This window comes from Canis aureus, chromosome 18 (assembly GCF_053574225.1).
Source record: "Canis aureus isolate CA01 chromosome 18, VMU_Caureus_v.1.0, whole genome shotgun sequence".
Lineage (NCBI taxonomy): Eukaryota > Metazoa > Chordata > Mammalia > Carnivora > Canidae > Canis > Canis aureus.
Window position 1 is genome coordinate 1267253 of NC_135628.1, and position 23872 is coordinate 1291124.

Here is a 23872-nt window from a genome sequence, read left to right on the forward strand (position 1 = left end):
ACAATGTCAATGAAGTTCTTTGTGTTGAAAGACTGTCTTAAACTAGTCTCAAAGTCTTGTGTATCTCCAACCATGAAAACACTGCCAAAGTAGGGTTCTCCTATATCTCGTGGGGAATAAATTCAGCTTTGTCTCATCAAGAGATTATTTTGGTGATGTTAATAACAAGCCACTCTTTGACAGTTTTGGAGGCCCATTGAGATCTGATCAAGACATCACATTTCTGCAACCCAACTCTCAATCTGGAAATAGAGCAATCCTCTGAGACCTCTGGAGCATTCACCTTGGGGTATTGCATCGGGCCCAACTTCCTGTTTCTCTTTTTCTTTTCTTTTTTTCCCCTTTAGCTCCTCAAATGGTAGCTTGACTAATTGTCTTTTAGGAATAAGCCAAATACCCTCCCACTCCTGATAAGCCTTTAAAGGAACTCTCTGATCATCTAATCAGACTTGTAGACCTCCTATTCTTTCTGGAACTCTGCTTTATTACTACAACATTGTAATATATAAGAAATATAGGTGTGGTCATTTCTTTATATTTGGTCATTTTATATATATATTTAGTCTTCACCCACACTTCCTGGATCACAAAAATGCAAACTCTTGGAATTTCCTGAGATATAAGAGCAATGGGAGCATCTTTTGTTATATTTGGTCTCTTGCTCTCAGTTCCTGAAAATGTTTCAGGGTCATAAAGGTGAAATGGGTATCTCGTTATTCATAACAAGACCTTTTCCACTGCAACTGGTTTATGCTCGTGAGGTGACTTTCTAAAGCACCTATGGATGGAGGTTGATAGCTCAGGGGACCAACCATGAATAAAGATGTGGCTAACGTACATATAGAACCAACCAAGTTGACAGAAGCCTCCATTAGTTTGTGGCTGTTGCCCTTAAACATCATAGGTAGGTGTTTGCCACTGAATCAAGAGGGATATATGGTAAGCTATTGATTCTGATGATTTTAAGTTGAATCAGAACACCAGGCCAACTCTAGCCCCTCTCCCCTCCCAGGAATCAGGGGTAGGACTGAAAGTTCTAAGCATCTCTTCATGGTTGAGGTATAATTGACACAGATAGAACTGTATATATTTAATGTATACAGTTTGATGAGTTTGGAGAAAGTATAAAGCAGTGAAACATCACCATAATCTATGCCATAAACTTATCTCCTCCAGAAGTTTCTTGCTCCATTTATTTTTGTGATGGGAATACTATAAGAGGTCTACTTTCTTAGCAAATTTTTTAAGAATATATACATCACTGTTACCTGTAGGCATGATGCTGTACAGAAAATCTCTAGGTCTTATTCATCTCACATAACCGAAACTTTGTGCCTTTAAACAACATTCCCTCCACCCAGCCCCTAGTAGCTACCATTCTATGAGTTTGACTATATTAGATTCCTATTATCAGTGGGATCTCGTAGTATTAGTGTCAGAACTGAACTGAAATGTAGAATATCCAGACGGTGTCAGAAAATTTCCTGGTGTGGGGAACGAAGGCCAACACATCAGAATTCGTGATGAGAATCAGATTCCTTGTCTCAGTCAGTTTAAGTTTCTATAACAAAAATAACAGACTGGGTGGCTTAAACAACAGAAGTTTATTTCTCACATTTTGGGGAGCTAGAAAGTCTGAGACTGGGGTGCAAGCATCGCCCGTTCCAGGGAGGGTTCTCCTCATGGTCGCATACCGCTGCTTCTATTCTTATCCTCACATAGTGGAAAGCAGAGAGCCTTTCCTAACACTGTTCATTGAAGACTCTATTCTTTCCCTATTGTGTATTCTTGACACTCTTATTGGAGATCGGTTGATCGTATATGCATGAGTTTATTTCTGCTCTCTCTTTTACCACATGGCCCAGTAGATTTTTAATATGTTCTGGTCATTGCTTATTCTCAGGACTTTTGAAGCATTTTCTACCTGGAGAGATAGAAACAGTATAAAAATATTACCTAATTTTGTGTTCCTGACCGAGGAATTTCTTATCTATCTCTCTAGTGACAAAAGTATCTATTTTACTGTAACTGCTGTTAAAAAGCTTTGCAAAATCCCACCACTTAGAAACTTTACTGCTCATATTGCCCACAAGCTCTAGAAAGGAAGAAAGAACATGTAAAACTCAATTGGCAAAATTCTCAGAGATTCTCAAACTTCTAAGGCTTAAGATATTGCCATTGAAATCAACTCCCTCTGGGATTCATTGGCTCTCCCGTATCAATTAATAATGGTTCACTTACACATCTAGAAAAATCACTTGCAATTCTGGGCTCCATTTACTAAAAATAGACATTGTTCGATATTGCAGGGGATTCAGCAAATACATGCAGTGTTTTTATCAAGAGGTTTGAGCAGCCTTTCTTACATTCCTTCTATACAATCATTGAAGGATATAAAAACCTGAGACCAGTTCTTTTAGAAAGAGCCCATTAGGTACTGTTCACAACTAGAAAAACAATAAACTTCTAAGTGATTGATCCTTGGATTCATGTCTCTCAAATAAAGAGGTGCAAGCTATCTCTAAATCACTAGAAATGGCCCTTAGCAGAGATCTCAAGATGAAGATTTTTTGATATCTCCAGAGGCAGACAATCATCAGAAGGAGATAATTTCAACTCAAGATCTTTGGGCCAAGTAAATGACTAAATGATACATAGGCAGCTTTTGCCCAAGAGTCACAGAATAAATAGATTATAATGCTTTAATGTGCATTATTTTGTTCTTTATTTTTCTGGACATTTTATTTCCCTTGTTGCTTATATAAGGCTAGCTTTAAGTTATTATAAGAACCTTATTCCTAATTTTAGTTTATTTTTTATTTTTTTTATTTTTTATTCCTAATTTTAATGCCTGCCACCTTGTCACTCCATTGTATGAGTCCCACGCATGGTTATACTTTGCTAATAAACTTATGCATATGACTAAAGCAAAGAAAACACACTTTTCCATTTGGAGCCACACAGCTCCCTTTGGTACCAGTTCCCTGTAATAGATCCATTGGTTTCCGGGGTCACTGTACTTGACTGTTAGCTAACATTGTGGATAGAAAACCCCACAACAGATCAGACAGTGAGAAATCTGAAACTCCACATCACATTGTACTTAGAAAAGAAAGTTCCTGCCTCCACTGAAACATTCAGTGATCTTTTGTTGAGCCTCAGTTTTGAAATTGAACTTACATAAAAATAGAACTGAGACACAGGCTAGAGTACAAATGGTATACATGGGAAGGCCAACTAACTTTCAAAAAACTTTCAAAGAAAGACATACTATTTTTCTTTTGCTTTAGGTCTACTTAAGGATCTCAATGCCACGAACTCATTGCTTAGTACTCAACTATGCTTGACAAGTAGTGCCAAATTTTACAACACTGACAATCCATTGGGGTCGTTCTAAAAACAGATCATTGATTGGCTCTCAATGACTGGCTGGATTTGTGTACAAAGGACTACTCATTTCTAACTGCCACTGGACAGAAACTTGTTATATTGGTAATCCAGCTCCTTGCTTTAGGGTAGCCTCTGCATCACTCAGGGACCGTTTGGCCCATCAGTTTTCCCTTTCACCATGAAAAATTTCACCACGTGCTTTAAAATGGGCCTAAGAATAGGAAGATTCCAACATGCCATGGTTTACAAACCAGCTAAACTGGAGAATGCCACCAAGAGAAGTGCCACTTAGGATGTTAGTTAAATTGGACAGATGCTGGTTCAGAATAGAGCCTCTACATATAGAATACTGGCTTCTTGAGAGGGAATATGTGATGTTTTAGGGGAAGTATGTTGTATTTATATTCTTAAAGGCCTCTTTGGTATCTTTAATATCATTAAAAAGATTTGGGAAGGAATAAACCACAGAATTGTCAATTTAGCTAACAAACCTCTATCTGTTATGTGGGTTTTTTGGTTGAGAGATGAGATCTATCCTCTGTCTGATTTGGGCATCTTGTCTCCTGGCTAACAAGTGAATTATAAACTCTAATCATAATTATTCCCTTGGCACTTGTGTGGTTGTAATGTTCAGATGTGTGATCACTAGATGTTTGAATATTACTGAGCAGCCACTGTGTCATCGAATAACCCAACAATCGATCTTCCAATAAAAAGAAAACTGACACCTGTGCAGGTTGAAACAACCATCCTTGGAAACATGATACTGGATACCTTGGAGTATCATGGTAACTCAAATATTGATGAGAATTTGGACTGAACATATCCCGAGATGTTATTGAACCCTCTCATAGTCCAGGCTGAAGAACGATCACAGTGGGACGGTGAGAACTGAAACCATGTATATGCATATTAAATATAATCTACATATACATGACTTTGCCCGTCTTCCTCAACTTGACTTTATTGTTCTTCATCAACATGAATTTATTATTCCATTGTCTAGGAAAATAAAAGACACATAATTTTATTTATTTTATTATTTTATTTTATCTTATTTATTTATTTTTTAGATGCAGATAATTTTATAGTTTGTTCAGGGAGCTTTTGAAAAAAAAATTTAAATAAACATCAAATTGTTTAACTGCTTAATAGATAGCACCAAACAACTGTGTAATTCCCTAAACTCCTTGCTTCAAAATTCTCAAAATCCTGCTGCATCCACCAGTACTAAATTCTAATGATCCGCACCAATCCTAATCAAGCGCTTGCCTTGAATATCCACCTTAAGCCAAGCTCCTGATCCTCACAAACACCCTGATTTTTCTGTTCTCCTTTCTGATATACTATTAAAACTCTCTCAGGATTGTCCTCTCCCTAATGATGGTAAGAACACGCTCAGCTTTATGGCATCCACACAAGATTACATAGATATAAATATAGATATTCTTTCTATTTTTAGCCATACTAGTAGGCTTGATGATATCTGTTATCTGTTGTTTATTTTTTTGTTTTTTAAAATTAATTTATTTATTTGAGAGAGAGAGCATGAGCAGGGAGAGAGGTAGATGGAGAAGGAGAGGTAGACTTCCCTGCGGAGCAGGGAGCCCGATGTGGGACTCCATCCCAGGACCCCAGGATCATGACTGGAGCAGAGGGCAGACGTTTAACTGACTGACCACCCAGGTGCCCCTCCGATTTTTTTTTTTTAATTCGCACTTCTCTGATGACTATTGAAGTTGAGACCCTTTTCATATGCTTATGAAAATCTGCATCGGTACTAACTAAAGGAGAGAAAATCAAAAAAATTGATAATAAAGTAAAATGAATAATGATATGGGTATTAAAAACAAAGAAAGAATAGCAACAAGTGAATGCTGTGATTAACTAAAAGCTACATTGACGATACACTAATAATAGTGTGAAATTCTGCTGGAGCAATTTAGGAAGCTTAACAATATGAGGGGATGTGCCCAGTAGGACTTTACAACATTGTCAAGCATAGCACAGCAGCCAGGCTTCTTAACAGAATGCTGCATTGTAGCCTTTAGAAAAATTTTCTAAGAAAGTAATGGTTTGTGAATGGAACGTATTAATAAACTTTAATAGCTCACTTATTAAGTTTCTAAATAGTGAGGAGGCCCTTCATATCAGTCCTTGGGTCATACCTGGAAGATCACTGATCTAAGGCTTCATTCCCAAAAGGAAAACCACTGGGATATTTTCTCAAAGGGCAGATTTATTAATGTGCTTTCCATATCTGTATATTAATAAAGTAGAATCTCAAAATGCTCACCTTGGAAAAAATGTTCTAGGTTATCTGATAGCAATATTTGTTTACAAGGTATTAGCTATTTGTATCCTATATATCCTAGTGGGAATGACACAGTTTTATATTTAGGGAACTTATGTAAAAAGTGGTACAAAGAAAATAGAAATAGCAAGCACATTTTCAGTTATGGATAAATTTCGACTATTAAAAGACACTGATAAGGGATTGGTCGACTCTAAAACATACTGGAAAGTACCTGGCAAGGTGAGCATTATTCTCTTGGGAGGCTAGTTTTTCCAGCAAATTTAGCTGCTAAATGATTAGCAATATAGTTATATAAGAGAAAATTTTCTTCTACCCAGTTTCCGTAACAGTGCTGGAGGCTCTACAGCTTGGCCTCCAAGAGAGACAGCTTGGTATTATTTTGAATTTTCTTTAGAATTGTTAAAATTGAGGCAAACCAATTTTTTTTCTTAAAAATAAAAAGCAGCTCAACAATCTTTACATAAACCATAAGAAAAATGTCCAGTAGTTTCTTAATGAGCTTCAATAGAATTGTCTAACGTGAACTGCCAAAGACACTTTTATTCAGAAACTAGAAATAGACCCATGGGGCCAAATTCCAGTCTGAGGCTCTGCCCCAGCTAGTGTTCCTAAAAGCCTGATCTGAAATATCAAAGCAAAATTTATTTTCATTATCCTTATGAGATAATCCCCAATGACAGCCTAGTGTTACTATTTGTAGCTCCCTGAGGACTCAAGATCTCCCCGTGAATAGTGTGCTTAAGTATGCTAGTTAAAGCCAGAAAATATACTTTTAGTATAAACCATTTTGTAAACGTATAGATGTAAGAGAAAGGCAATATAGAATTTTTTGTGAAACTGGAGTATTTTATAAAAGGCACCGTGATCCTCTAGAGTATGCGGGCAAGTTTTGCTTTAGTATCTGAAATATCTTTAGGAAAGATATTTCCCTTTGGCTTCAGCAAATGTCTTGGCTCAGCTGCTGTACTACAGGTGCTCCTGGAAGCTGGAAAACCTAAGAACTTAGTATCCTCCGCTCGCCTAGTCCTGAGGCTATGTGGCCCTGAATACCATGCTGATGGTGGACAATGAGAAGTTCAAGAAAACAAACAAGGCAAAAAAAAAAAAAAAGTTGAAATGCTTGGATGTTAGTCTGGAACATGCAGACTGAATCTGGGGGAGCAACACCAAAGGCTGCATCGTTGTCATGCCGACCTCCTCTGCACAGTCGGGGAGAAGAGGGAATGGTGACAGCCTTGTAGGGACATGAATCGTCCCTGGATACCGTGTTCTGCAGCATAAAAATTGGCTTGTTTAATAAAAATGATGGTCCCATTAAAGGAAACTCAGAAAAGGCCAGAAGCTTAGTAGAAGGCCAAAGCTAAGATAGAAAATAGAAAAAACCATCTGAAAGAGTATTAAGGTTCTGTTTGTTCATTTGTTTGTTTCAATTGTGCAGAAGTAAATTTCCCATATGCAGCTTACGAGTTAAAGCTTCAGCGAGCCTCGTCCAGGGGCCTGAGTGTTTCTGAGCGTTATTGTGAGTTTCAGGTCAAGGGAAGAAGCCAGGTTGCCAACAAGGAGCATTTCTCTTTTGGTATCTCTGGCAAATGGCCCAAGAGATCGCCAAAGAAAAGGACTCGGATCTACATTAATTTTTGGTCATTTATTTTCTTATTCTACGTAAGTGTCCACCTTTTTTTCCTTATTAATACAATATTTCTTTGTCTTCCCTCAGTCAAACCCTGAGCCAACCACACTCCACAGACTGCCTGGGGAGGTATAGCTAAAGGAACATATGGGGCAGATGAGAAGGAAAGAAAGACCTGTGGGAGGTGGAGAGGGCTCCATCACTTGGTGAAGAGGATGAGAAAGGCCACCATCAAGCAAAGGGTCCCATAGCCTCTGGGAGGGCAAGGCCTAGAATGGAGTAGGAGAAGAGCTATTGCTTCAGAGAGGGTTCCTGGAATACCCAACAATCAGGCTATCAGGCTCCTAGATGCAGTCCCAGTTCCAGCCCCAGAGCCAGCCACCCCACAGTGGCAGCCCCAGCCCCAGTGAACGTGGCTGCTGGGTCAATGTCCCTAGAAGTGGTGCTGGTTCAGAAGCTGCGGCTAGGAGTGAGGTCGGGGGTGTGGGGCTGCCAAGCTGCTGAGGCTCTGATCCGTCAGTGTCTCCGGTGGTTTTAGCACCACTGCAGACGATGACCTGGGCAGCTGGGAGGGGATCCTGACCAAGAAGGGGGTGGAGACGAGCTTTGCACAGGTGCACATTTTCAGGGGATGAGAATGGCAGGAGAACTGTTCCCATTGCGGAGAAGACAGAGCCAAATGTCCACTTTTGTACTTCATACTGTCTTTGTATTCAGCATTTTTTTTAAAAGATTGATTTATTTGTTTTAGAGAGAGAATAGGAGCAGGAGGGGCAGAGAGAAAGGGAGAAAGAATCTCAAGCAGACCCCACACTTCGCGTGGAGCCCAACATGGGGCTACATGAAGCCCAACATGTGGCTCCATTTCATGACCCCAAGTTCATGACCCCAAGATCATAACCTCAGTTGAAACCAAGAGTCAGCTGCCTAACCCACTGAGCCACCCGGGCGGCCCTGCATTTCTGTACTTTTCTGTGGAGGGTCTCCCAGTATCGTACAAGCTTCAGACCAAACAAAATCTGGATTGGCCCTTATTTTGTAGTTTGTTCACAATTTCAAATAGGCAGCTGGACTCTCTTGACACCTTAGAAATACATATCCTGCAAACAGATGGTCAGAACAACGATAGTGTTTGCTATTTGTGTCAGAATGATTGCCTTAGAAAGACCCATCTCAGAGACAAGGTCAGGAGCCGAGCAGAGGTTTTCCGTCCTGAGACTGCCTTCTAACAGCGCTGATTGTACAAATACTGTTACTCGCTTTCCTAACACAAAACTGTTAAGGGGTGAAAAAACCTGTTCATCATATATATTATGTAAGAGAAATGAGAAACTGCACTCACAGGCAGCTGCACACGTCCAGGTCATTGACACTTGCATGTTTGGCTGAAGCTTTGGGGTCAATGTGGAGCCCATAGGTTTATTGCTGTTAGAGAACTGCATGGTAAAACTGATAAAGGGAGGGACATAAGGGCAACCAACAGATCTGTACCAAGAAACTATAAAGAAGAGAGTCTAGAAACTTAAGAGGGTAATTAAAATGTAACAAAATCACAGAGGAATTGTGATAATTTTACTTTAAGAACACTTGTAGTACCCGAAGGATTTCCTTCCATGAAAATTAGTTGGAATCTTAATTAGTTTAATTATGTAAACAGTTCAACTGTAAAAAATAAATATGGCATTCTTGCTTTCAGTTTAAAATATCTTTTTGTTTCAGAAGTTAAAATTACTCTTATCGGTTTCTTTTTCTTTTTTTTTTTTTTTTACTCTTATCGGTTTCTAGAGAATTTTATAATATGGAAATGGAGAGTGGATAAGGCTTTGGTTTGCCTTTGAAGATAGACAGACATTTGTTATTCAGATCATTGATATTATTGTAAGGATGGTGTTGGAATTTTCATTTAGCACAATATTATTAACTATGGAGAGTAATTTTTAATGTTCCTAAAAGCAAGAATTCCATGTCCTCATATATTTTGTCAACATTTTTTTGAAAGCTTAAAATATATTTCCTCTGACAGAGGATACAATAAAATAACAAACAAAAAACTCCCTTCCTTAAGGAGCTCACTCATTCATGCATTCCACACCTAGTAAGTACTCAATGAATATTTGTTGAATTAAGGAATTATTTTAACTCATAAATAATGCCTTCTAGAAATAAAAGGCACATATTTAAATGACCCAATGATAACTAAACTTCAAAAATGACTAGTGCTTGCTGGTGAATGGGAAAATAACTTTTAAGAGGAGCTTTTCAAATCATTGAGCATATTTTTATAGGAGGAGGGTTTTTAAAAATATATCTTTTTATTCCTAGCTGCTGGCATAGTCACTGCCATATAGCAGATACTAAATAAATGTTTGTTGATCTCACGAATAAAGGAAGCATTTTAAGCATTAGTCAATTCATCTGAAATTACGCATAGTTTGTTTACATTTAGGTTGACAATTTATTTGAATAATGATATGGGATTGTCAGCAACATGTAGACTGCTAGACATGAGACCCTCAGGGAAAATAAAAATAGGCTAGATGAGAAGTAGAGGAAATGTTATAGTCTCAGGAATGACAATGCTATGGTAATTATATGGCCAAAGATAGTAAGTATGGCTAGTAATAAGCATGGGCCAGTAAAAAGGACAAAGGAGGGAATTTGAGGTTGTGAGAAAAATACAAGGGGGATGATTAAGATATATGTGGGAAGTGAGTATTTACTTGATGAAGCTAAAGCAATAGTATGTCGAAGAGTAATGAGGTATTTGTCTAGAAAACATGGGGATTGTGGACTCCATTGATGCAGGGCCTTAGAGGCCATACTCAAGAATTTAAATGAGATCTCATAGGTAAGAGGAAGAGAGTCTAAGAGACTGGCACGATAACAGAAGTGATAAAAGAAAAAAAAAAAAAAGAAGTGATAAAAGAGATAATGCTGGCAGCTGTGTGCAGCACCGAATGGCAAGCTCAGGAGCAGAGACTTAGCACATAATTGGGGACCTCACAGCAATTCCAGTGATGAGATGAAGGTCTGCTCTGGGGAAAGGAAAAGGAAGATACAAATGCAGAAAGGGTGGGGCCAGGACAACATTTGATTGATTGGGGGCAGATGAGGGTGCAAGTAAATGGGTAGGGGCATTCGGCTGGATTTCATGCTTACTGACATTTCAGATGTCACAGGTTCCCTAAGACATGCTCTCTGACACAGAAGATGGGAAAGGACGAAATGCGAAGACATAAGTTGTACATTTTGGGAATCACCAACATAAGTGTGATAGTGGAAAACTGCTAGAATTGGTAAGATAGAGAATCTACAGAAAGAGAAGAACAAAATATTAAACTAAGCTTTGACTGGCCTTGCGGGATGGGTCAAGAAGAGAGGAGGAGATGGGAGAGATGAAACTGTAGCTGGGGAAATAGGAGTATCACATTTTCAAAGGCGAAGGAAGATTTCAGGGAAATAGGGACCAAGTGGGTCAACTATAGTCAAGGAAACCAAAAGCAAAGTTGGAAATGTGAAAGCTCAGGGGAAAATCCATTCATCTGGAGGCAGAGGAGGGGGAAGAAATTGTTTTTTCTTTTTTTTTTTTAAATAAGCTTTTTGATATTTCACTGAAAAATAGGAGAATGGACATTGTATTATTCATGCTTTCAAAGAGATTAATACAAATCTTAATATGGGGGATTATAGACGAGCTCAGGCACGTTCAGCGTGGTATGGCCGTAGACAATGTGGGGGATTATAGAGTGATGAACAGACTTGGTTCTTAGAACACTGCTGCTGAAAACTGTATTTCAAAATAAATCAGATGATTATGATCTTTGGATGCTGGAGATAAGCCATTCAACCCAACTTCCAGCTGGAAGAATTAACTATACTCTTACCTTTAGGGGGCTGAGTCATTGTGAAAGAGTTGGACTCTTCTTAGTGACTTGATACAGAGGCTGGTGGATATGTTTCTGTTGCCTTGCTTAGTTTTCAAAGGGCTGGAAGTGAAAAAGAATAAAGAATTTAATCTTGTGGAAAACATAAAAATAGCTCATTTTTACGCTCACTCAAAATACATAGGAGAGGGATGTGAAAACCAGTCAAAAGTTGAAGTTGACACTTACACTCTTGGCTCTGTGACTTTGACATTCACAGAGGAGGTAAACCAGAAATAAACTTCAGGTTGGCTTTTTTTTTTTTTTAATAGGCATCTATATGCATTTGATGACAAACAGTAAATTATGTTTAAATACATTTTTGTAATACTTAGCAAAACATGAGTACTACACTGAAGATTTATGGCCAATTTTCTTACCCAGGCTTATTGGTAATGTAAGTCTAACAAGGCTGAAAGTTATTTGCGGTTAACTCTTCATGGTACTATTGTCAAATATATATTTGATGGTGTTCAGTGTTTATGTAGGTAACTGGTTTATTAAATATTTCAACCTAGTGAAATATAAGCATAAAATGATTTTATTTTTTCTACAAAGGCTATTTTCAACCATGCCCTGTCAAATCACTCTTTCTAGTCCTCTTAAAATTAACTTAGATTTCCGTAACTTTTCATCCATTCCAAGATATAAAAAATCTTTTGTATTCTGGAATGACATAAGTTCAACTTCATGGCAAATTAACACAGTTCCTTTCTGTATGTCTTGCGGTTAGAAGTCTAAGGAAACTGCACTGCGGAGGGTGTGTAAGTCCTGTTCTTTTATTTCTTCTCCCTTCCTAATTCTTCCCATCCCTCTCTGGGTTTACTTTACTCCTCTTACACTGGAAACTGGGAAGGGAAATATGAGAAAGGCCAAATATTTACGCCTCCATTCCAAGACTGGCTCTCTTACCTGAAATGCAAATATGAGTTTTTTAAGAGTTCTACCCAGGTAGAACTTTTTCTAGAACTTTTTTCTTAACCAAGTAGGCCCTGAAGGCAGATTCCCCAAACCTGATGCAGTCTCCACTTTTTTCTTTTCACTTGGCTTATGGTAGCTGACGGAATGGAATCACCACCTATTCCCTTTGCCCTTCGGGCAAGAGATGGCAATAGCTCGCCACTCACTGTGGCTAGCTTTCCAGGTCCTTCATCGTCACCTGTTGGCTTCTCTTCATCCTGTCACACCCTTGTACGTTGTCCTTCTATTAAACCCTGACTAACTTATTAGAGTGTGCCATGTGTGTTCCATCATGGCTCTGACTGAAGCAATAATAAACAGAATTTCAACAACTCTGTACTCTAAGTATTTTAAGGCAAAAATACGATTTACCCACATCATCTTAGGAAATTTGCATATCTGAATATTACTAGAGAGAAGGAGAACTTGAATAGGATAACCTGAATATTTTAGTTATTTATCTACTTTAGAGAGAGAGAGTGCAAGCAGGGGGAGGAGGCAAAGGGGGAAAGGAGAGGGAGGGGTAAAGAAACTCCTGCAGATTCCGCACTTAGCATGGAGCCCGACATGGGGCTCGATCTCATGACCCTGAGATCATGACCTGAGCCAAAACCAAGAGTTGGACACTAAACCTTTGAACCACCCAGCAGCCCCTTGAATTGGATAACTTGGATTAAAATCCCAGCTCTAACATATATTACATATAACATATAACATATATAAGCTCATTTGTAAAGTGAGCACATACATGCCAACTTCACGAAACTCGCATGAAGATTCAGGGGGATAAAGGAATCTCCCACACAGATTATATTCAATAAATATTCATGCAACGTCTCCATGATGCCGGCACTAAATTCTGTCTAAGCCATAAAGTGCTCTATAAGTCAACTTAATTTAATTCTTAATCGGATACAGAACCAACGACTTGTAGCCATGGAAAGATTCCTCTTGGTATAGGCTGAGCAGACCGTATGAGGAAGCCCGGAGCGGAGGAGGGGCAGCTAGCTCTTCTTAGTGTCCTTCATTTGATCCCTTACTGTAAAACATCACATCATTATAGATATCTGGTATATACTCTCTTGTGATGAAATTTAGTAGCAGAATATGTTTTTAAAAATTAAAATTACTGGGAACTTATTTTTATATACGAGAGCAAAAGAAGTAAAGAAAAAGTATCAACACAATCCAATATAGACTATTTTTAATAAGTGAAAATATAGCAATTATATTAAGTCCCCGTAACTTAACATTTTTTAAAGTAAATTTAAAGTGGTAATTTTTTTTTAAGATTTTATTTATTTATTCATGAGAGACACAGAGAGAGAGAGAGAAAGAGAGAGGCAAAGACACAGGCAGAGGGAGGAACAGGCTCCCTGCGGGGAGCCCGATGTGGAACTGGATCCTTGACCCTGGGGTCACACCCTGAGCCAAAGGCAGATACTCCACCGCTGAGCCACCCAGATGCCCCTCAAATGGTAAGTTTATAATTAGCATTTGAATAAATATTCAAGAAACTTTGGTTAAGGAAAGAATATTGTACTGCACGTCAGAAGGCTTGAGATTTAGATCTGTTTCTGCCATTAACTGGCTGTTGGCCTTTAGTAATTTAATTCTCTGAGGTCTTATTTCTACTTCTTTGGTTCAGTTAACATATTTTTATGACATATTAACTTATAAACAATATATTTAATGCTCCCAAATTCGTTAATTCAATACAAGTGAAAAAATATGCTAAATTCAGTGCTACTGTTGGGGAGAGAATGGGATAAAGAAGAGCTAGTCCTGTCCTCAATGATTTGGAAGGAGTAAAATGTCAGTGCCAGTAAGAATTAAATCACTTTTGTAACTGAGATTAATAAAGTACTTAATGAAACTGTCAGAAGGAGCATTTTTTCCCCTACTTGAGGAAGGAAATGACATTGTAGATAGCTTTTATAGATCAGTAATTCTAGCTAAAAATTGTCTTTCAGAAAAATTTTGCATTAAAAAAAAATGTTTCCTCAAAACTATTTCCAGTCTTTTTTTGTGGGGATGAAAAGAACATATTAACTTGAAAAATTCTGATATGTGGTAAAAGTGAGTATTTGTTTTTCTTTTCTTTTTTTTTTTTTTTGTGTGTGTGTTTTTCTTTTAATAGATTTTGATCTAATGTTTGGGAAGTCCATTAGTTCATTAAAATAATGCTTTAGAGTTAACACCAAAGTGGAGGCTTCTGCTTTTCCAATTCAATATTCCATCAAGGATCCTGGCTCTGCGCTTCAAACAGGGGAAAACACAGGTTGTGCGTAGCTGCCTGAGGTCCCCTACTTGATGAGCTTGGTGATACACTTGGACCTGCAATAATAATAATTTTTTTTAATGCTCAAATGTAACTGTGCCACTATGATACGACTCTATATATAAATTATAACTATTGGTATCAGGAGTCTTATATTCAAATACATGGTGAAATGTCAATATTTGGAAAATTTTAAATTCTGAAGGGAAGATGATCCCTTTTTTAATTGAAGTATAATTAGAATACAATATTCTATTATCAATCAATATGTGTACCACATATTGATTTGACAGTTCTGTACATTACTCAGGGCTCACCATAAGTGTAGTCGCCATCTGTCACCATACAACATTATTACAGTATTATTGACTATATTCCCTATACTGCACTTTTCATCTCTGTGAACTTAATTTATTTTATCACTGGAAGTTTGTATCTCTTAATTCTCTTTGTTTTTCCCATCCCCTCACCCAGATTATTAACTATAGAATTCTTTAGGTCCCCACTTATAGGTTCAAGTATATGATGTGATTGTATGATACATGTATTTTATAAATTAATCTCTTGGAGTTGCAGTTCAACTTTGTTATGTTAATACCAGTGTTTTTTTTTAAATCATGGATATATTTATTCTATATTTAGAATTATATTATAATTGTACCAGAATAGCTACTTACTTAAAGAAACATGTGAAGTACCCCTGTATAAAGTGAGAAATAGTATCTAATTTAATTTTGAATCAGTGCATACTTGATGCATTACCTTTTGCTTAAAACAAAGGCACACTGACATGGTCATTAAATTTTAGGGTCTTGAAAAGGCCTGATAAGAGCTTTCTCCTTTGGTATATATGACAGCTGGGCCAACGTGGTGGTGGTGGTGGTGGTGGTGTGGTGTGTATTTTGGAGACAAACTACTAGTTCAGAGCATTCCCTCTCCCTCCCTCTGGGAAAGAACAAGCAGGTACAGCCAGTTATCTTGTCGCCCCCTCCTGCCCTCCGAAATAAGAGGAGTGCAATTCTCTTGAGTGAAGCTGTCATTGAGGAAGACTAACTGCATTCTCGCTGGGAGTGTGGCATGAGAGAGACCCTGGTCAAGGGGAAAGAAATGATCTAGGGAACTAGATCGTAGAAAAGAGTGAGTCCTTTTGCACTAAGAATGTGAAAGTTACCTGAGCATTTCAAAGTGTTAGAGACGGGATTATAATTAGCATAGTTGCGTATCACATACTGGATTGCTTAATGTTTTCAAAATAAGCCACTCACGATTAGAGTTTGTGTTTAGGCCATGCTGTCCTAACTCACATGGATCATGGCAATGAATTATAAATATACATGGAAGATGTAGTCCCTTATAATAAAGGAAGAGAAGTCCTTCCAGATGCATGACACAGTAGGCACTCAATACATGTTAGCAATTATTATGCAGGGCCACCTCAGGAGCCACTGGGTCCAGGGCCACCTCAGGGGAGACTGGGTCCAGGGCCACCTCAGGAGGGACTGGATGATGTTCACCTACATTGGTGAGAGTGATCTTCTTTACTCAGTCTTTGGATTCTAGTGCTAATTTCTTTGGAAACACCCTCTCAGACACACCCAAAAATACTGTTTCTCAACTATTCGGCCATCCTTTAGCCTAGTCAAGGAGACACATAAATTAACAATCACAACAGCACATTCCCATTTTCCGTTTAATGAAAGTGCATTTATACCTCTGGTAGTTTTTCTTGTGTATCTGTCTTAAAACCTTGTCAGAGTTCTTCACAGGGACAGTTCTGTGATGTTGCAGGTATATTTTGATAAGCATCTTGGGGTGTTGATAGGAGACCTGTCAGGGGCAGTTTTGAGAATGGTCTTTTCCCAGAGTTCTGCCCCAACGTCAGTCACTGTAACCCTCTTCTGTTCGTTTGTCTAGTCACGTCAGCTACATCTTCTTCCTTTTGTGAGCCTCCCTCCACACCTCCTCTCTTGGCATATCTGACTCTACTTATGAAGTGAAATTTGGCTTTCTTTCAGTGTCTTTAAATTTTACTTTCATTACCAAACTTGATGAAGGTTTGTTCTTGGATCCTGTTCCCTTTAGAAAACCTGGAAGTATTCTAAGGTTTAAATAATTCTCCTGATACATGTGGATATAATATATTCATCTTGATGTGAACATCTACATATACAGATGGTTCCTAACTTACAATGTCTCCATGATTTTTTGACTTTATGATGGCGCAAAAGTAATATGCATTCAGTAGAAGCCATACTTCAGGTTTTGAATTTTGATCTTTTCCCTAGCTAGCAACACGCAGTAGAATATTCTCTCATGATGCCGGGCAGTAGCAGCTGGTCAGCCACACGACCATGAGGACCACGGGGGTAAACTGTGATCCACTTATATAAGTTATGCATTCTGTGCCCACGCAACTGTTCTGGTTTTCACTTTTAATAGAGTATCCAATAGATTACAGGAAATACTCCACACTCTGTTATACAATAGGTTTTGTGTTAGATGGTTTGGCCCAACTACAGGCTAATGTAGGCTTGTCTAACTGTAACCCCATCATAAATCAAGGAAGATTTGTGTATAAAATCATATACAGCTACACACGATTCATATATACTTGCTTGGCCTTATAGGCATGGATAAGATAAGTAAATTTAAGAATACTCTGTAAGATTAAGACATCGCTCTGAACACTCCTGAGAGAACCCCTTGATGAAAGGCTACTGGGACTTGGCAACCCATGGGGAGAATGACATGTCCTCAAAATAACAATACCCATCTAAAAAACTTGCTTTTTGTTCCAGTTCTCTTTCCTTACCACACTTCTTTGTATAAAGGTTAGTAGCTGGGGAGCCCCCGGTGGCCCAGTGGTTTAGCGTCGCCTTCAGCCCAGGGTGTGGTCCTGGAGTCCCACATCGGGCTCCCCGCATGGAGCCCGCTTCTCCCTCTGCCTGTGTCTCTGCCTCTCAATCTCTCTCTCTCTCTGTCATGAATAAACAAATAAAATCTTAAAAAAAAAAGGTTAGTAGCTTACATTAAAGTTGATTCTATTGATTAACTGTGAGAGAGTGAATCAGATCAATCAAGATTTTCTTCCCCACTGAGAGTGACATGAGATGGAATCACAAGGGACACTTCAAAGACGCATGTGGTTGATGAATTAATGAAGAAACAGTAATTACTACTTCAATCAAAATACGGCTGTTTATTGTCCAGCCCATTCATGCAAATCCTGACACTGTGACTACCAATTACCATCAACTGCAAAGGAATAACAAGGTTTTGTTAATATTAGCATCTTTCAATCAGCAGGACGTATTACAAATAATAACATCAAAAACATCACTTGAGGAATTCGAAATTCCCCTTTCCTCTGGTCCTATGCAGCCTCCAGAGGGACCATTCTGGGGAGGACAGGAGGCACAAAGTGTAGAGGAGACATGAATGGGGAAGTAAGAAGTTGACAAAACACTTCATTCTTCCTGTGCGCAGACTTACCCACGAATGTGCAAAAACCATTACTCTTGGGAGGAATTAGGCCCTCTCAGGGCTTCTGTCAAGAAAGTATATCCCCAGCTCAATTTTCAAGGCTTCACCCCCCCATAGCAGGATCATAAAGAGCTATGGGGCACCCCAATAGGAGATTACAGCCTCGATACCAAGGTCTTTCCTGCTGGTGTTCCTCTGATCATTCCTCTTCTTGTAACATGGTGTCTACTAAATGGCACACTCATGGTCTCTTCAGGTATGCACTGAGATTACTAAAAACCAGAGAGTTTAGGTTGCTAAGCAGACTGATTTATGACATTAATTGCTCATTGTCTAGTCGTGTGTCTCAAAAGTGCTCCTGTTGCATCCTATGGCCCCTGGAAATATTTCTGGGTACTTCCACTCAATCCTGCTCCTTATGACTTGCCTGTTCTTCATTTCAAGTCCTTTGCTATGGATACACTTGTCATGGCCCTGCAAATCCTGGGACAGGGATTTGGACTTCAGTGACTCTTTACTTAAGAGCAGACATCAACAGAATCCAATGCATACTCTACAGACTCCAGTCTGGGCAAGACTCTACTCACACAGTTAGTCTAACTAACCCAAATTCTCATTATATTTTCTTTATTTGGCTCAGATACATTACTATGGACAGGAACTGCCTTCTTCTTTTTTTAATTTAAATTCAATTTGCCAACATATAGTCTAATACCCAGTGCTCACCACATCCCATGCCCTCCTCAGTCCCTGTCACCCAGTCACCCCCATCCTCCCGCCCACCTCCCCTTCTGCAACCCTTTGTGTGTTTCCCAGAGTTTGGAGTCTCTGATGGTTCATCTCCCTCTCTGATTTTCCCCACTCAGTTCCCCTCCTTTCCCTATAACCCCTTTCACTATTTCTTATATATTCCCCGTATGAGTGAGACCATGTGATGATTGTCCTTCTCTGATTGACTTACTTCACTCCATAATACCCTGCAGAAGAACCTCCTTCCATACTCAACTTTTTTTTATTCTCTTTTCTGTTCCCAGAGATCATTGCACATTCACATTCATTTCTAGATTAACCTTTTTTTCTTTTCTGACCTCAGATCCTGGAGAAGCAGGATCTTATATTATATTGAGTTCAATTATATTGAGTTATGGATTCAAATACCATTTTCCTAGTACTAGGGCTCATATGATAGTAAGTTTTATCATAAAGCCTTAAGATGAGGAAAGATGCAGGAGATGAAGCTGAAAACTTTCTACTTGCAGGACTCTGTCTTGCCTCTAGATAACCTAATTTGACCTTGGCTACTATCCCTTTTCTTCCATCTATTCTTGGCTCTGACACTCAGGCAACCTCTAGAGGTCCTGGTTTCTAGGCCACAAATAATAGCTTGCTTTGTATTGGTCCTTTTACCCCACAGCTAAAATATTTGGTAAGATTCAGAATAATTTGAGTTCAAATCTACTTTGTGCTTTTTACTAGCTCAGGCAATATGGGTAACCTAACTCTTATGAACTTTAATTCTCTCATATGTAAAATAAGGGTGGCAAGGGGTAAGTTTCAGGGTTTTAAGGGCATTAGCAGAAACTCAATAAATAGTAGACGTTGATGTAATTATAATCATATTTATTATAATTTTCTGCATCTCCATTTACTACCTCCAATTTTTAAGCAGGCTCCATACCCAGCATGGAGCCCAACTCAGGGCTTGAACTCAGAAGCCTGAGATCAAGACCTGAACTGAGATCAAGTCAATTGCTAAACCAATTGGGTCACTCAGGTGCCCCCTTCTCCCAATTATTACCTCCAGAAACCGTGTTCAATTCTTTCTGGCTCTCTACACTTTCCTCCACTCACCATTTATTCCTTACTAATCTCCAGCAGCATTAAGTCATAACGAATAGTTTTGGGTTCCCATTTCGGAAATTCTGTCCTCAAATACCCTGACTTTTCTGTGAGAGCAGATCACACAGTAATCTTCTAGTTTGGAGTGACTTTGTGTCCCATTTCCTGGTACAGTCCTCGCAAATACCTTTTGTCTTCGCGTATCATTAGCACACCTCTTTTCAGTTCCTGTACTCAATTTTCAAAGTGTGGACTGGGGGCTTCCAGATATATTCAAGCAATGCTTTGACACCAGTTGCATGTTCTATAATTCAACTCAATTATGATACTACCTGTCCAGAGGTAGCGTCAGATTCCACAGGCTGAAGGCTTAGTCCTATAAGACTGTCCCACCCCTTAGACATCAGTCACAAATGCAGGTTGTCACTTGTGCTTCTGACCCACTGGCTATAAATCAGAGGTTCTCACAATCCCCTCCTCAGATTCAATTAATTTGCCAGAGCAGCCCACAGAATTCAGAGAAACATTTTACTTAGTAGATCACCAGTTTATTAGAAAAACATACAATTTGGGAGCAGCCAGATAGAAGAGATGCACAGTGTAAGGCATGTGGGAAAGAGCCCAAGCTTCCATACCCTCCCCGAGTGCACCACTTGCCCCACATGTCTACACCTTCACCAACCCAGAAGCTCTTTAGACTCCATCTTTTTGGGTTTTTATGGAAGCTTTATTACACAGGCATGATTGATTTACTCATTGGCCATTGGTGATTGATTCAATCCCCAGCCTCCCTCTCCTCTTTCCAGAAGTTGAGAAGTGGGAGTGAAAGTTCCAACATTCTAATTACATGGTTGGCACCACTGGCAACTGGCCATCATCCTTAGGTGCTTTCCCAAAGTCACCTCATTAACACAACAAAGGACATTCGACCCCTCCTCATCAAAGGAAATTCTAGGCCGTGGTTCTAAGCTCTATATATGTCTTAATTTTTCCCTGACTTAAACCTGCTATTTTGATAAACACATCCTGTTCTCTCTTTAGTTTCTGCTTGTTTGTGTGACTTATATAACCGTCCTCGAATCTTGCCTTATAATTGTGGGTTCTAGTCCTATGTCTTCACATTCCCCATCCATGAGACCTAAGGAGACAATACCTTAAGCTTCAATTTCTGCATCTCTTTAAAATAGAGTGATGATAATGTTACTTTATTTCTCATAGGGTGGTTATGAAGCTAAAGCTACATATGTGTGAAAGAATTGGGTAACTGATAAAACACAGTACAAATATAAAGAATATCCTGGTGGACCAGTTCTTGGACTCCTACTACAAGAGGCAGTGCTACACGCAAGGGGAACACTTAATGTTTGTTGCTACGTGATTCTATTACTAAGATGTGCAATAAGAAGTGAAAGTGAAGCCTAGGTATACACTCCTAGTTGTTATATTTTAGGAAAATTCAGCCTCTTCCATTCTAGAAAAAAATATCTCCTTTCATATAAGGAACTATTTTTTTTTTAATTCTCTTTAAATTCAGTTAATTAACATATAACGTATTGTTGGCTTCAGAGGTAGAGGTCAGTGACATTAGTCTTACGTAACACCCAGTGCTCACTGCATCACATGCCCTCTGTAAGGAACTATTTTTGTTGGTGGAATCATGAGCAATGAAGAAAAAAGACTGGAATTTGTTAAAAGGGAAAAGCTGAGAATGAAGGAGGATCTGGACTTGGTGATGCTCTGATCCTCTCCGGTTGCCTTGTTTAACTGCATGTTGCTGGATGATGACAGGCTGATGAGGTTTCACACTTGATGAGAATCAGGTCAAGGATCACAATCTCACACGAGTGTGTGTAGTTCTATCTCCGCACTTCTCTCCTGGGGCTTAAATATTAAGTTATGACGAAGCCATGGTATTTCCGGACCGCATTAAACCTCTATCTCTTCATTCCAGTTCCCTTGGCTGACAACCCAGGGCACAACTCCTGCTTCCGTGAGTGCCTAATACAAGAGTTGAAGCTCCCGGAGCCTTCTTTGAAAAATGCCATGCCTAATGTTCTACTACAGATGTTTGCCTTGAGTCAAATATGGAGCTTATGTAAAATTATATGTGGGTTGGTGGTGAGTATTGCTTTTATGAGATAAAGAATCATTTCACATTATTCTCATTTTACTTTAATGCTTGGGGTCATTTAAACTGAGCAATAGCACTTGACTCTGAAGAAACAGTGGTAGAAATGCAAATAAATGCCCCCAAAATAGAATATTTTGACCTCAAGAAATTCATCTAAGAGTAGAAAATTATATTCAGAATCAAACATTTCCTCAAGCAATTGTATTATCATAATGTCTTATATAATTTCAAACTTACTTTTACTTTGAAATGGACTGTACAGTAGTATTTCTTAAATATACATTTAGTGTAGCACATGATTTAGAAATTTTTTAATTTTTAAAACAGCAAGAGTCTTGAACAATTGGCAATGGAAACCAATGGTAAGTTTTTTTAACCACAGTAACACCAATTACTTTAAGAAATTCAGTGAAAAGAGGTGCCTGGGTAGGTCAGCCAGTTAAGCATCTGACTCTTGATTTTAGCTCAGGTCGTGATCTTAAGGTTGTGGGATCAAGCTCCAGTTAGGCTCTGTACTCAGTGTAGTCTGCTTGTCCCTCTACCTCAGCTCCTCTCCCACCACTCGCTATGTCCCTCTCTCTTTTTCTAAAATAAATAAATAAATAATTAAAAAAAAGAAAATTCAGTGAAAAAAATCGATAAAATATGATGTGATTTTTCTGCATCTATATTATTCTCTTTTCCCTTGGATCCTTGTGTTGTTCCTTACTATTTGTAAGACATTGGGAAAATTATTAGTTTCTCACATCTTAGTTTCCTCATCTGTTGAATGGGCTGGTTTTAAAGATCAAATAATTTAATTCATGTGCACAGCACATAATCATTTCATGTGTCAGCCATTATGACTATTTAAGACAAGCGCATAAGTGTCATTCTTTGATATGATACTTGTATTTTTTAAGACTTAAATGTCAGTGCAAATAATTCTTTTTTTTATAATCATTTGAATGTTTTATGTTTGCCAAATAAAATCTACTTTTCTATTGGAAACTGTATTTCCTATTGCCTTTAAACTACTTGGGTGTTAAAAGTGTAACTAATCAATGTTTTTTGAATGCTCCCTATGAGTCAAGTACTTTCCAAGACATAAAAAAACACCATCACTTCCCTTAAATTACTTAGGATTTATTGGCAAGGAGAATAATGTTAATAAGCAAGTTTAATCTAAAGCAGAGTGGGAAAAATGCTTTCAGAGAAACATAGATCAAACTGCTCAAGGAGGCAGACAAGGTATGGATTATACTATTAGAACAAGGAAGAGCTTCAGATAGTAGTAGAATTTTGGTTCAGGAAGGCAGAGGAATAATGAAAGCAAAAGCATTGATTGACACCTGAATGTACGGAGCACGTGCAGGGAACAACATCAGGCATTGACCCTGAAGCATGGCAAGGAACGGGGTGTCAACGTTGGGAGGCTGGAGCATTTCTCAAGCCTGGTCACGTCCAGATCCAAAAGGATGAGGGCAGGAGTAATATGCTCATGGCAGCGGTGGGGGTGGAGTGGTGGGGGCAGCAAGGGAAGCTTTGTAGAGAGGGAAGCTTCCTGCTTCATGGCTAAGGGAATATGAAGGCAGAGGAGAGAGATGAAGATGACCCTGATTCTCCAGCCCTGTTTCCCTGGAGTAAGGATGATGCCACCACAAAGAAAGGGTCAGTGCAGGTTGGTGCAGCAGATGATACCACGTCAGCTTTAGCACGTTAAGTTTAAAAGGCACCGGTAGGATTTTCTGGTGAAGGCATCTGAGGGTTGGAAACCTGATATTTGGAGGAATGGTCAAGCGTCAGTGATTTGGGAGTAATCCACGTAGTAGTGATCGTGACGCTGCAAGAATAAGTGAATGAAAGTCCATCGATAATTCCAACAACCTATATGGTAGCTAAAGTCCATTTAAAAAATTGATTTAATTCATAAAGTAAA

At 38.8% G+C, this 23872-nt stretch overlaps 2 long non-coding RNA genes across 5 annotated transcripts in view; one reads left to right on the top strand and one right to left on the bottom strand.

Moving 5' to 3' along the window:
- The window catches only part of LOC144288223 (uncharacterized), a 33275-nt gene that overhangs the window by 7127 nt on the left and 2276 nt on the right, over positions 1-23872 (top strand). For both annotated transcript variants that reach the window (XR_013356191.1, XR_013356190.1), the window contains one exon: positions 21775-21941. This is a non-coding gene — a long non-coding RNA (uncharacterized LOC144288223). The remainder of the gene's footprint in view (positions 1-21774; positions 21942-23872) is intronic.
- Positions 1590-18266, bottom strand: LOC144288483 (uncharacterized). Of its 3 annotated transcripts, XR_013356339.1 has the most exons (8): positions 17994-18266; positions 17314-17478; positions 16213-16328; positions 14422-14557; positions 13142-13259; positions 11222-11323; positions 4119-4392; positions 1590-1924 (listed from the first exon to the last, which is right to left on the bottom strand). It is a non-coding gene; the product is annotated as an uncharacterized LOC144288483 (long non-coding RNA). The 3 variants fall into 3 exon arrangements; XR_013356340.1 differs by lacking the exon at positions 16213-16328; XR_013356338.1 differs by lacking the exons at positions 14422-14557; positions 16213-16328; positions 17314-17478 and having other exon boundaries at positions 17994-18263.